The sequence below is a fragment of the Vicugna pacos genome, chromosome 16 (assembly GCF_048564905.1).
Source record: "Vicugna pacos chromosome 16, VicPac4, whole genome shotgun sequence".
Taxonomy (NCBI): Eukaryota; Metazoa; Chordata; class Mammalia; order Artiodactyla; family Camelidae; genus Vicugna; species Vicugna pacos.
This window is the reverse complement of record NC_133002.1, coordinates 41,865,049-41,878,824: the sequence shown is the minus strand read 5'-3', so window position 1 is coordinate 41,878,824 and position 13,776 is coordinate 41,865,049. Positions and strand designations below refer to the sequence as shown.

Here is a 13,776-nt window from a genome sequence, read left to right as displayed (position 1 = left end):
AAGAGCTCAAAGCTCATCAAGAAGAAAGCAAACACCACCATAAAAAAATGGATGAAAGATTTGAATGACTTCACCAGAGAAGGTATATTAATGGCAAATAAGTGCATGAAAATGTCCTCAACATCTTAGTCATTAGATAAATGCATAAAATCATAACAAGATATGCCATTAGAATGACTGAAATACAACAAAAGAAGAAAACTGACTAGATTATGGACTGACGGGTGTGGAGCAGCTGGAACTTTGGAAAGCACTGTGGTAGTTTCTTATAAAGTAAAACACACACTTAACATATGACCCAGGTGTCTACCCAAGTGAAATGACAACCTATGACACAAAAACCTGTATGTGAATATTTAAAACAGCTTTATTTGTACTCAGCCCAAAACTGGAAACAGCCTGAATGTCCCTCAGCTTTGGAATGGATAAACCAACTGTGATATATCCATACAATGGAATACTACTCAGCAATGAAAAGGAACCAATCATATATGCAATAACATGAATGAACCTCATATGCGTTTTGGTAAGTGAAAGAAGCCAAACTCAAAAGGCTACTCACTATATGAATTTATATGACATTCTGGAAAACTCAAAACTATAGGGACAGTGAGGAACAGATCAATGATTGCCTGGCAAGTATTTGACTACAAAGGGGAAGCATTAGGATATATTTGAAGGGTATTGGAGGGTATTCTGTACCTTGATTGTGGTTGTAGTTATATGACTTTATGCATTTATGAGAACTCAGAACCTGAACACTAGAAAATGAATTTTACTATTTGAAAGTAAAAGTTTGAGGGTAGAAAACTTTAAAGAAGTCTTTAAAGACTTTAAAGAAGGATTCCAGTGATGTAACTTCCTAAGTATATCTGAATTTTCAACCTAATTTTATCTCTTTTGAATATGTTTTAAATAATTTATACAATACATAGTGAAAATTCTCTGAGTAGGAACTTTAGATCCTTTAGGATTTCCTTATTTTACTTTGAAATGCAGTTGTGTACTCTGATTTTAACACTTGAGGAGTACGTTGCCAGCTATTTTCTACTTTATTTGTGTATTTATTGCCAAGCATGATGCAACTAGCTTTCCTTCTCCACTGTCTTCTTCCTCTTTTAGGACACTGCTATGTCACCTTAAGACATGTTCTCTCCTTCAGTGCATTAAAAAGTATTCACCAATGGCTTATATGTAGAATCTAAAAAAATCAGACACAAATGAACTACTTATTATTTATAACTTAGATGATTGATTTCTTGAATATGTGTAAGCACATCTGACTGTCCTTTATAATTGGATTACTGCATTCTGTTAATTCTTATTTTGTGATTGGCTTTATTGCTTTGATAACTGTAAGTTTAAAAAGCTAAAGCTCTAAACTGTTCTTAGAAACAATGAACAGTACATATATGTAAATTTTAAAGGTGTGCAGTATATTGTATATATGCAGGCAAATGGTATCAATTTTACCTAATAAAACTGGAAAATGGAAAAAAAAGAAAAAGTATTCACTAGTGAGATTTACTGAGTTAATTGGGGGATATGTGGATCTCATCCAAAGTCTAGCCAAGCTATCTGTTCTCCCAGAGATTACTTAACGAAATGAAGCTTGGAACTTACAATATTGTGTTAGGAAACATCTTTAGTATTCTTGGAAACTATGTATTACAGCTTCCGGGTGAGTATGGATTTTCAGATTTGGGAAGACATTGAGAAAATCGGCTGTGATTTTTAGGCAGCTGGACCAGGTCCAATATTGATTAACAGCATTGCCCCTTCTGCTGGGCATCCATCCTCTTCCCTCTGCTACTGCTTTTTTTGGTGGGAGACAGTTTGAACTGTTTGCTAGTGTTTCTGGATCATGTCTCTACTCTGCACTTTTTTCCCCCATGATTACTCTGATTTTCTACCAGATCTCATATTTCTAAGTAAAGGACCTTTATTTGGATAAGTAAGATCATTCCTCTTAGTATGGGATTGTTGAGTATCTGATTAGACTCCTATATCTCACCTAAATATTTGCCTGTTCTTGGTAAAGAACAGTTATCCAGTTAATCCAGTTACCTCTAGTCCTTAAGTGTTATTCTCTTCCCTGCCTATCTCTAAGGCTGTCAAGTGGAAATTGTCTTTACTTCTTTCTTCCACACCTACAGAGTTTATTAATATTTTCCTTTTGTTTCTTCATTATTCTGTGAATCCTTCTTTGACCTTGTTGACCCTTTCATCCAAACCATCAGTCTTTTTGTCTTTATTTTTTCTTTTACCCAGCTCTCTGTCCCTACCCTACCCCTAGTTACCGTTCAGTTTCTTTCCTATTTATAAAAGTAGTCTTTCCCCTGCTCTCTTCACTTTCTTACAGCCTATTTATTCCTTAAGCATGTAATTTAATTTTGTTCCCATCACTCCACTGAAATTGCTCTGCTCATGACTCAGTTGTTAAGCCCAGATGATGCTTTTCAGTCCTTAGTTTACTTTTGTCTCTTTTCTTTAAACTGTGATACTGCCCACTCTTGGTTTTTCTCTAACTGCCTATTCTTTCTTAGTCTCCTTCATAATCTTATAGTCTCCTTTCCTTCATTCAATCCCTAAATGTTGGTGTTCTTGAGAATTCTGTTTTTAGCCACCTTCTTTTTTTATTTTTCACAGCTGATGTAATTCACTACACACACAGACACATCCTCCAAATCTCTAGATTTAACTAAAATTTCTCTCTCCCTCTCCCTTTCCCTCTCCATCCTCCTCTCCTTCACCACATACCCCAACCCTACCCCCTTCCCTCCTAGGATCCAGGCCTATATTTCCAAAACCCACCTAGACATCCTGTAGGCACCACAGAATTCATTATCTTCCCCACAAAATCTAAGCATTCTAGATTTCCTGTTGAATGATATCAGTAACCACACAGTTGCCTAAATCAAAAACTTTGGATTTGACGTTAGTTCTTCCTTCTCCTTCATCACTCATCTGGTTGATTCCTCGGTCTGGTTTTAACCTTCAGGCTCTCCTAAATCTGCCTTTTCCTTTCCAACCATATTGTTGAAGTCTTGGATTAGACCATTTTCATTTTCTCACTTGGACAGTTGCAGTAACCTCCTAACTAGTCTGTATGCCTCAATTCTTATCACCCTTCAGTTGATCCACCACACTGCCACGAGAGCCATCTTCCTAAGTTCTAAGACTGCTTATGCCTTTTCCCTTTGTGACTCTTCATTACCCACTGTTCCTTATGCATAGTAGATGCTTGATTCCATCTTTCTTCTTCTTTTCCTAATTATGTTTTTGCTCTATCACTTTCTTTCCCTCCAAGGGCACTTTCCAAACAATCAGACAGACATAACCAATAATCTGGTGAATCTCCTAGTAATTAATCTTAAGAATTTAGCTCATATCTCATTTCTTCTGTGAGGTCTTCCCAGTTTCCAAGGCAGGATTAATCACTCCTGCTGCTGGGCTGCTGTGATGTTTTAGTATCCCGTTAGCATTACATTCATTATTTAAATTTTGTTTTGTTTCCTCAAGTGGATTGTGAGCTCTTTGTGGATAAAGGTTTTGTCTTAACCTTTTTAAGTTCAGTACCTCACAAATAAGTCTGCCAAATTTATTGAGTTTCTAGTATGAGTTGGGCATGCAATACACTGGTAAACAAGGTAGAGTCCCTGCTCTTATGGAGCTGATAATGATAAATACTATGCAGAGCATTAAAATAGAGTGATGTATTAGAGAATGAATGGGTAGCTCCTTTAGATCGAGAGAATAGGGAATAATACCTCTGTGAGGGTATGGCATTTAAGATTCAGGAGGATACAGAGATTAGCCGATCAAACATTCCAGCGCAAAGCTAAGGGGGAATGAACTTGGTAGATTGGAGGAAAAGAAATAAGGCCCGTGTGGCTTGTATATGGTGGTTGAGAGGGAGAATGGTGCAAGAAGAAGGCAGAGGCCAGATAACATTGAGATAAAGCTAGGGTAGTGTGCTTCCTTTGGGGGCTTTTAAACAGGGAAAAGATTTGAGTTGATTTGTAATTATAAAAAATATTCTGGTTACTATGTGGAAATGGATTGTAGGGGGATCAAGAGTGGAGACAGAGAGACTAGTTACAAGGCCATTATACTAATTCAGATGAGTTGATGGTGACTTGGATGGGGGAGGTGGTAGAAGAGCTATATAAAAGCAGACAGATTTGGGATGTCTTTTGGAAATCAGCTTGATAAGGCTTGCTCAGGGATTGGCAGCAGCTAGGGGAAGTGAGGCAAAGAGAGAAATCATGGCTAACTTCTACGTTATGCTGGAGCAACTTGGTAAGTGAATGGTGATTATATTTATTAAGATGCGTAAGACTTGTAGCAGAACATATTTGTTAAGAATTCTGTTTTGCTCATGTCAAGTTTGAGATGCTTGTTAGACAGCCAATTGGAGCTATAAAATAATTCGGTAGAAAAGCCTGGCTTTCCTGGGAGAAGACTGGGCTGGAATTGTAGACTTGGAAAGCATCAACATGTAGATAGAAGTTGAAGTCAATGGAATTCAATCAGGGGGTCTCCTGGGAATGGTTTGTGTCTGGAGAAGTCTGAAAGAGGAGGAGCAGTCAGTGAGACAGGAAAACCAGGAAATGATGTTATGGAAGCCAAGTAAAGAATATGTAAAGAAGTGTTGGACCACTGTATTGAATGCTGTCTCAGATAAGAACAGAGAAATAACCTGTGGGGTTTGGCAACCTAGAGATACATGGTGATCTTGAGTGGAACTACTTACTGGAGTAGTGGAGATAGATATCTGATTGTAATGGATCCAGGGGGAAGATGAGATAAAGAAGCATTTGATCATTTTTTTCTTTTCTGTGTGATGACAGAGGTTTTGGGAGCCTATTTTTGAAAACTTCCTATGTCATTGTTACTAAATCATTTCCTATTTGTATTTCAATGTGGTTATATATTTTTGTCAGAGCATTATAATCTTAATATTTTTGTACCATCATTTTAGATGGATTACTGTTTTCTAAAAACCTAGTTTAACTAGGGTTTGAGCAATACAGATACACTGGTGAGTGAATGAGGCTGTTTTTTAGGATTAGGCCCCTGGTCTTGGAAAAGCAGACTGCCTTGACCTTGGCCTTTTTATAAATTAATTTTTTCAGTTGTCAAATAAGGGTTACAGGACAAGTTTAGCTCAGTGGGTGGTTGTGAGGCATGACTACTAATGAAAATAATTGTAAAATACTTTTGCAAGTAGAAGTGTGATATAAATGCTAAATAATAGTTCTTTATTGGGATGTTGTGAAAATTAGCAACAAGCTGTCTCTTAGAGGCCTTAAGTTCCTTTTGAGAAAGTGATATATTTTTATAAATACTCTGAAGAAAAAATGGCTCAGGATGTGGGAAAAGATCACTACACTAATTTCTAGAATGTAACAATTATAGAACCATAATAAAACAACTTTGTATTAAAGAGAATATTTCCTAAAGATTTATTATAGTATATCACTTTATTCATATCACAAGAGTTTTTACTTTCTTGGCTTTTTGTTTCAATTGAGGGTGTGAGTGCAACTCTATGGCAGTTACAATGCTGACTGTTTAAAGTACTGGTGGGGTTGATTTATTATCTATATTTAAAGCATTACAGCCAATCAATAGAACCACTCAAAACAGAGCATTGAAAAAGCATTTTAATTTATTTTAGGTGACACCATATAGACATTTTAATGCAGGCTTAGGTGATGGTTGCAGTTAGGCTTTAAAGAGGGGCATGGTGCCATGTCAGGCAAAACTAGCACTCCTTGTTCCACACCTGAGTCTAAATATAGAATCAGTGGCATCATTACCTACAGTGTACTTAGAAAATGCTTGAAATTTGAGTCTGATGAACTAAATTTTTCTCAGCCTCTAAGGGGCATTAACAATAGAGGAAAACTGGGATGTGGTTCTTTTGATGTTTAAAACTGATAAGGGAAAACTGAAATGGTTAAGCAATAGTCTGCTGACATGCTCAGAACTTCACCCTGCTGACATCTCAGTTGGTATCTTGTGAATTGTTTTTTTCAGTGGGGACCTGTGTGTTGCTAATTTTAGAACAAAGTGACATGAAGTTCTTAGCTTTACATAGGTTGCAATTGAATCTTTTTTCTGGAATTTGAGTTCCACACAATTCATTACCTTTTTATCAAGGACAAGTAAAAGGCTTAGGTTTCTTTTCCTCTTTGATGAAACACTGTACTTGTTTTTGCTGCACCCAGGCATTATCTGCCTTATTTTTGCATTTGGATGACTGGAAAAGGGATCCCTGAATGGCCTGCTTCCCCAGCAAAGACAACTGAGTAAGCTATCTTTCTTGGAGATGCTTTATTCCTGTGGTTGTATTTAGGATTTCTGTTATTTCCTTCTATCATCTGCCTTGCTCATTGTAGACACAGGGATTGGCTTCAGCTGTTTTATGTTCATAGGTAAATGAACATCTTAAAATTCATATTTTAATTCCTTTGGATTTCATTTGCAGTTGACCTGTATCCATTCTACTTAATAGTTTCTTTCCCAGAGTAGGTATTTCATAACGCTTCTATCTTGAATATTTTTAGGAACATATCTTTTTTCCGGCTTTATTAAGGCATAGTTGACAAATCGAATTGTAAGGTATTTAAGTGTACAACTGATGATTTTTAGGTACTCTTATCTTTTTTTTTTTCCCTTTTCATTCTGAGTAGCCAAGTTTTCTCTGGAAGCTTGCAGTTGGCAGTACCATCAAGTCAAAATACCTTTGGGACCATATGGAGAAGCCACTTTTCACCACTTCCTAATAATATGGAATATATTGTAATATTTGATCTTACTTATTTCTTCGGTGGCTACTAGTTCCTGTCCTTTGAAAATTTCCCTTTCAGTTGTTTCTTTCTCTTATTGACTTGTAAAAGTCTTTGTCTTTTGTGGCCAATTCTTTATCATAAATGTTGCAAGTATTCTTAAAGGCTGTGTATACAAAGTGAGGAAGCAGGCTATTGCATCCAGTACTTATCCAAGATGGTATTTGGTTAAAATGTTTGCCTTGGTTATTTGAGCAGTGGTAAGCTTCTTTTGTCTCTCTCCTTCCAAAGATGCATAGAAAAAGCTCCTTCTGTCTGAAGTAAAATGTTGGCTCTGTGTTGGTTATAATTTGCTTTTTCTGGCTGGCAAAGCCTTCTTTTTGTTTTCTGTCTTCTGACAGATTATAGGATTGTGGGGAAACAGCGTCCAGGGCTTTTTCAGGAACCGTGCCATTTTATCTACAGGAGAAGCCATTGGCTTTGGCACTAGAAAAGAATTGGTTCTGCATTTAAAGATGCCAAATCATGCTTGATTCACAAGTTTGCTGTCTCATTTTGTGTATGTGTGTGAAACTTCTTCAGGATGTTGGCTTTTATTTTTTCTACCATGTGCTACTCCATCAGTATGAGAAATTAACAACTTGTCCCTTCTCTCCAACTCTCCACCCCCAAAACACACAATCCAGACATCCCAAACTATAGCAAAAGATGCAACAGTCATTTTGAGGATTAGGGAAAGATACACCACACAAATGTTTCCATTGCCCTTTTGGTGACTTTGAGCTCTAATTCTGCTTTATCAGTTAAAGTCTTAGTCCTTCCTACGTAGGCTTGAATTATTTAGATGTGGAAATGATTTGCCAACCAAGATGTCTCTTTACAGAGGCTTTTCAAAGGCATCAGAGGAAGCTAATTGTCAGAGTACTGTATTTCCTAATTTGGGAGATTTAATTTGTATAAGACAGAGCACATTTAGGAAACTTCTACTTATTCATTTATGTTTTGTTTTGTTTTCTTTTGTTTTTGGGTGGGGAGGGCATTAGGTCTACTTATTTATTATTAGTTGTTTTTTTTTTAAAAGAAGGTACTGGAGATTAAACCCAAGACCTTGTGCATGCTAAGCTTGCATGCCCTCTACCATTTACGCTGTACCCTCTGCCCCATTCATTTATCCTTGACACACCCTTTTCGGGGAGTGTAGTGTAATTTATCCTAATTTCAAATGAGAAGTTTTATTATTGTGTAAGCAGTCTTAACTCCAGTTGTATCTGTTAACCTTCGTGCTTTTTAAAACTGTGTACAATTGATTTTGAAACCTAGCCAACTAGATATTTTAGCAAATCTTCCACATGTGTTGATGCCTCATTCCTCTACTTTCTGTAGACAACAGTTTAAAGATACCTTCTAGGTGTAGGTTATTTCCGTTTAGATTAAGGTGGCAAGATTGTTAATAGGAGAATAAGCCAGTTTGGATAAGTTGGTTTGTCTAGTGTGAATTATTATATGGACAAAGTTTTTACTCCTTCTGCCAAACTGTCCTGCCCCAAACTCAATCTTGCAAAAATTGGGGTTTGGTTTTCATCTGCATTCTTTGTTGTAGTTTGCCTTTTTTTTTTTTTTTTAAACTGGTGTGTCTCCCTTCCCTAGACTAAGCACCTTAAAGACAGAGACTGTAGCTTTTTTATCTTTTTGTCTCTGAGGTCTAATAGAGTTCCTGATATGTAGGAATGCAATGAATATGTGGTGCTGTGAGTGAACAGATTGAACTCCCAGAGATCCAGTGAATGGATTTTACACTTCCCTCTAGTGTCTGAAAGAGAAAGTGCAGCCAGTTAAAAAAAAAAAAGTTAAAGGAATACCTTGCTATATTGAAATTAGTCAAGGTATTGCCTTTTTTTCCCCTTCTGAACTTTACACTTGTTTTTTTAGACCTATTGTTCTCTTTAAGTCTAATGAATAAAGTTTCTTATCAAAGTCTATGTTCTGTCTCTTGGGTGTTTGAATTCTGTAAAATGTCACATAGGTCTTTATGGGGGAAAGTGCCTTTTTAATAGTGTTTATTTTCTGTTCAGGATAGATCATTGTTATTGTTTTATTTTTGGTATTTAGTTCTGCTGAAAACTATTTATTCTGGTTGGAGTAAATTGTCAAAGTCCCCCACCCTTTTTTTTTTTTTTTTTTTTTGCTTATTATAAATGTCATTTGGGAATTTTGCAAAACAGAGTACTCAAGAAATATTGAAGTGCAGTGATTAGGCTAGATGGATGTTACCTAATCTCATTTTCAAACAAACCCATTGATCTTTTCCTTCTGTTTCTAAGAGATGATGTGTTTGGTTTTTGTTTTAATGTTTTTTGCTGATTATGAATGTAAGACATGTTCACCATAGTTTATAAACTACAAAAATAATAATCTGTAATTCTACTACTCAGCTAATCATTAAAATTATAAACCTCATCCATATTTTTTTACTTTTGAAAGATTAAGTAAAACACATATAAAAAAATTCTCCCTTTATTCCTCCCAACCATACTCTTTTCCTCCTCTCAGTGGTCACTACATTGACAGATTGGTTTATATACTTCCGGATAGTTTCTTGGACCTACAGACATATATAATATTCATATGTGCTTTAAAAATAGATGATACAATGTGAAACTTGTTCTGTACAAGTTTTACCAGAATTATCCATTTGTCAAGAACATTTGTGATAATAGTAGTGAGACTGTGTTTGTCAGTTTTTGACGGCCTGGCAAATTAATTGGCTCATGAATGATCTTGAAAGTGTTTAAATTTTAGTTTCTATTTAATCCTTAAAGAGAAAAAAATGCTTTTTTCAAGAAAACTAGAGTTTGAAGGAAAGTATTGACACAGATGTTTCTGTGACATCAAGAGTAGCTCTTAGGTCAACTATTTTAAACAGTATTTTTCAAAGTATTGTTTAGTTCTTTTAATATGGAAAATGCCAGAGAATTATTAAATGATGTGGAGAATTGTAACTGCTTTTGTGCTTTTGAGGATTTTTGTTTTAGGTCAAGAGAAGATGGGTAAGGGATGGACTCACCTACTAGCTAATCTGGGAGACTTTTCTGGGCAGAATTTAAAATGAAATACATTTTTTGCATTTGGTTCTTTTCATCTGGAACCTAAAAGAGCTAGTCTGTGAGACACCAGTGAAGTTCCTCTATAAAATCTATTTAAGCCCAAGCCTTTTAATTTGAATTAGGAAAGAGAGCTGGCTTTAAAATGGGCACAGCTCCTTTTCCATCTTCCACATAAGGAAGTCTACTTAAATTTGAAGTGTTTTGACACAACATTGTTAACCGACTATAACTCAATAAAAAAAAAATAAAGTGTTTTGTTATTGTCTTAAAAAATTGTAGTAAAACTTGGGAACCAAGTAGGCTTGTAAAGTGTGATATGGACACTTAACATTAGTTGCAAGAACTCTGTGGACAAAAATTATAATTTAGGTAATAACTTGCCTTCCCCATCCCCACTTTGTTTTTCTTAAATGAATTCCTTATACTACTTCACCACTATACCTAAGAAAATATTCTACAATCTGGCATATTCCATTTCTGCAATGTTATGCCCCTAACGTTGGCATTAGGGATTGTAGTGTTGATGCAGCCTGCCAGTTACGTGGCAGTCTGGTGGTTGCTGAGAGTTTTTTCTGTTATTAGGTATATGGCTTGAACAAGACTTAGATGTTTGTTTCCTAATTGTACTGAAACCTGCCAAGGAAATGGCTAGGTTGGGTTTAATTGGATGTAGATGTCTTGTATCTGAGTTGGGTTGGAGCCAGCTGTGTTTGCTGTTTGCTTGTTGCAGATGATTTGATGTATTCCTTCTCCCAGCCCACCAACTACCAGATAAATACCTTCCCAATATGCCCCCCACCCCAATTTCTGCGTCACGAAAAGCAGGTGTTTTAGACACGGTGGATTGATGTGTGCAGCTGATGTAATATGCCTAAATCTATGCACTATTATAAGGGAGTGCAACTGATTAGTCTGAGAGAAGGGCGAGGCAGAGAGGCCTGGGGAGCATCTTTTTACTGTCGGGCGTCTCGGGATGGCTATTGCTGTGGAAGTCTGAGGCACCCGGGGAGGCATCGCCTGGATAGGGGTCACTCCTAGTACCCAGGCAGAGCATGGGCGGGGGAGCCGGAGAAGGGGCGCGGCAGCATCTGGCCCAGCTGCGGGATGCTGGGCTCCCGGCTTTGAGGTGGGGGCCAGGAGAGAAAGGGGCAGCTCTAACAAAGGGGAGCCGCGCCGGGGCCGGGGCCGCGGGTAGCTGGCCTATCCTGGGCGGCTGACCTCCCAGTGGGCCTCCCCAGTTGGCTGCTTGGTGAGTCGCTCTGTTGGCTCCCTGGCTCGCCATTGGCTGTGCGGACTGGAGGGGGCTAGCGGAGGGCCGGGATGAAGTTGAGGGGGGCGGGGCTGGCTTCCGGCGGCGAAGGGGAGCGAGCGGCAGCCGGCTGGGGGAGGGGGTGTCGGCGCACCGCGGAGTGCTGCGCTCCGAGAGCCTGGCACCCGGAGCAGCCGCCTCCCCCTCCCCCTGCCAAGACCGCTATAAACCCCTTCTCATCCATCCTCCCGGGGCTGGGGAGAGGAGGGCTGAGCTGCCCGACACGGGCGGGGCGGAGCCCGGAGCCCCGAGCCCCACCGAGCGCTGCGGAGCGAACCTCACCTCCCTTCCAGGACTCAAGGTGTGTGTGCTTTTTCTAACGTAACCCCGACTTCATCCGACTTAACCTTGTGAGAGAAGGGGAATAGAAGGGGAAGTAAGAGCTCCACATCTGATCAGTTTATTTTAATTTATAATTCTACCCTTCATTCTTCGTTCTCTCCCTTCATCTCACCCTGCAGCAGGGTAAGGAGATTCAGGACTCTTACCTCTTTTTACTGATGTGTCGTTGTCGATCGCGTAGTAAAATGAACAGAGAAGAAAAGAGGGTCCTTTCTTGTGTGGCATCTGATGCAGTAAACCGCAAAAAAAAAAAATAAGGCTAGGGTAAGAGTGGGTTTTTGGAACTGCACTGCATCCGTGTCCATTAAGGCAGTCTTCATCATTTTCTTACTTGGGACTGCCTTAATCAGCAAAAACAATCTGAAAAGGAGGGATGTGCTAGTGGAAAGAGGGATCAGCCCCCGTCAAATGGTAGTTAAAGGAAATCCTGGTAGTTGTTAGAGATTAACTCTGCTAAAGTCTCTCCCCGAGTACAGTGTCACGGGCTTTGTGTAGTACCCTGTTGGAGAAACCTAGCTAGAGCAAGCAAACTTACCTTTCCGTTACTGAAACTTAAAAGTCTTATCTGTTTCTCCATCTGTATATTTCTCATTCATATATTCTCAGAGGGATTAGTTTCTGTCGTCAAAAAACAAACTTTAAACAAATCCAGATGAATTTTGTTTAATTCGTTTATTTTTTAAAAGTCCCCTCCCCTTATGAATTTCAGTGGCTGTGTCATTACAATGTATATTTATCTCTTGAGTTCCTTTGCTTCTACAACCTTGTTTCTGAAAGACAGAGCTCATCCTCAGCCAAAATCAGGAACATCTTTATAGGTTTTTAATTGAGAGGAAAGTTATCAATTGAAGATAGAAAACCCAAAATTTATAATAGAAATAAAGGATGTATGTGTGTTTGTGTTGAGTAGCAGTGTTCTTGGTAAACTTGCTTTAACTGGGTATTTTCACCAGAGGTGTTTGGACCAGGTTTTATCTTAATGTTGATTAGCAAAGAGCTAGAATGCCAGAAGGGCTGAATATCAGTTTTGGGGCAGGACTTTGGTAAATATTAATTTAAATGATGGAGAGTTCATTCTTGTAATCCAGTACAGTTGTTCTAACTGGAGTTTAATTTTGAAGACAGAATTGATATGCTGGAGCTGTTTAACAGTTTAAGCTGGATTAGTGTTTTTTCTTTGCATTGATTGCATCGGATCGCTTAACCATTAAGGAGAAGTTTGGGGTAAAAGCAAGCATTATAAAGAATAGGGATAGTGGAATAGGAAACCATCTCAGTTGTGGAAACTTACTAGGGATTAGGAAATTTATTATACTTTTCTTTTTAAATCTCAAGTAGCCTTAGTATAGAATTGTGCAAAAAAGTAGATTTACAGTAAACCTTTGTTAAATTTTGGGTTTTTAATTGATTATCCATTATCCCTTAAAGAATCTATAAATTATATTTAAATTGAAAGGCAAAGAGGATCCTCCAGATGTTGTCTTACCTAACTTGTTACTGAAAATGAACTGTTAAAAATCACTTTGAAGCTTTGATGGCTAGCTAGTATATAAAATGAAGTGCACTTTGGTGTCTGAACTATACAGTAAGCTGAGAAAGTGACAGAATCCACTTGGAGACCACATTAAAGTATATACAGCTTCACCTTACTTCTACCAAAAAAACAAGTTGTCCTCCTGTTTGATATCTAGATGGTGGTGGTGGTTGTTTGTCTACCCATGGGTGAGCAGTTAATACAGCTTTATAAAGTTATATTACACTTTGCTAACTTAATTTTTTTATGTTTCTATTTTCTTGACTGATTTTTGTAACCTGTATTTTGCATGGTGCGGTGATTTCCCCAAAGAATTTTCCCCAGGAGACAAAATCTATGTGTAGAATTAATCATAGGTGTGTATCTATACTAATCTCCAAGTATCATTTAGGGGGATGGAAATTCAGATTTGGTCCTCTGCAAGGAAACAGTTCTATGAAGCTATGACTTACCATAATCTTTTAGGTTGAGGAGACACAGTGCTGCTGAGGTTAAATTTGCTGATTTAATTTTCTATAGCGATCTGTTTTTATCCATCCTGCCTGTTTCTGTGAGTCACAGCTTCGAATGTGTTAAGAAAAAGGGCCCTATGTTCTCTCTAAAGGGAGATTCAAGCCCAATCCCCTATTCACATCAGAAGTATAAAATGGTCCCCTTGAGAAGGTAAAGGAAAAGATTGGACCCTTGGCA

General features: G+C 38.0%; 1 protein-coding gene across 3 annotated transcripts in view; it reads left to right on the top strand.

The window, feature by feature from the left end:
• FAM222B (family with sequence similarity 222 member B) overlaps positions 1 to 13,776 on the top strand; it is a 54,912-nt gene that overhangs the window by 10,695 nt on the left and 30,441 nt on the right. Inside the window, exon 1 of one of the 3 annotated variants that reach the window (XM_006211941.3) lies at positions 11,239 to 11,511. The exons of the other annotated variants lie outside the window; for them this stretch is intronic. The gene's annotated coding sequence lies outside the window, so the exon portion shown is untranslated. Of the gene's footprint in view, positions 1 to 11,238; positions 11,512 to 13,776 lie in introns of those variants that run through there. 3 annotated transcript variants of the gene reach the window in all.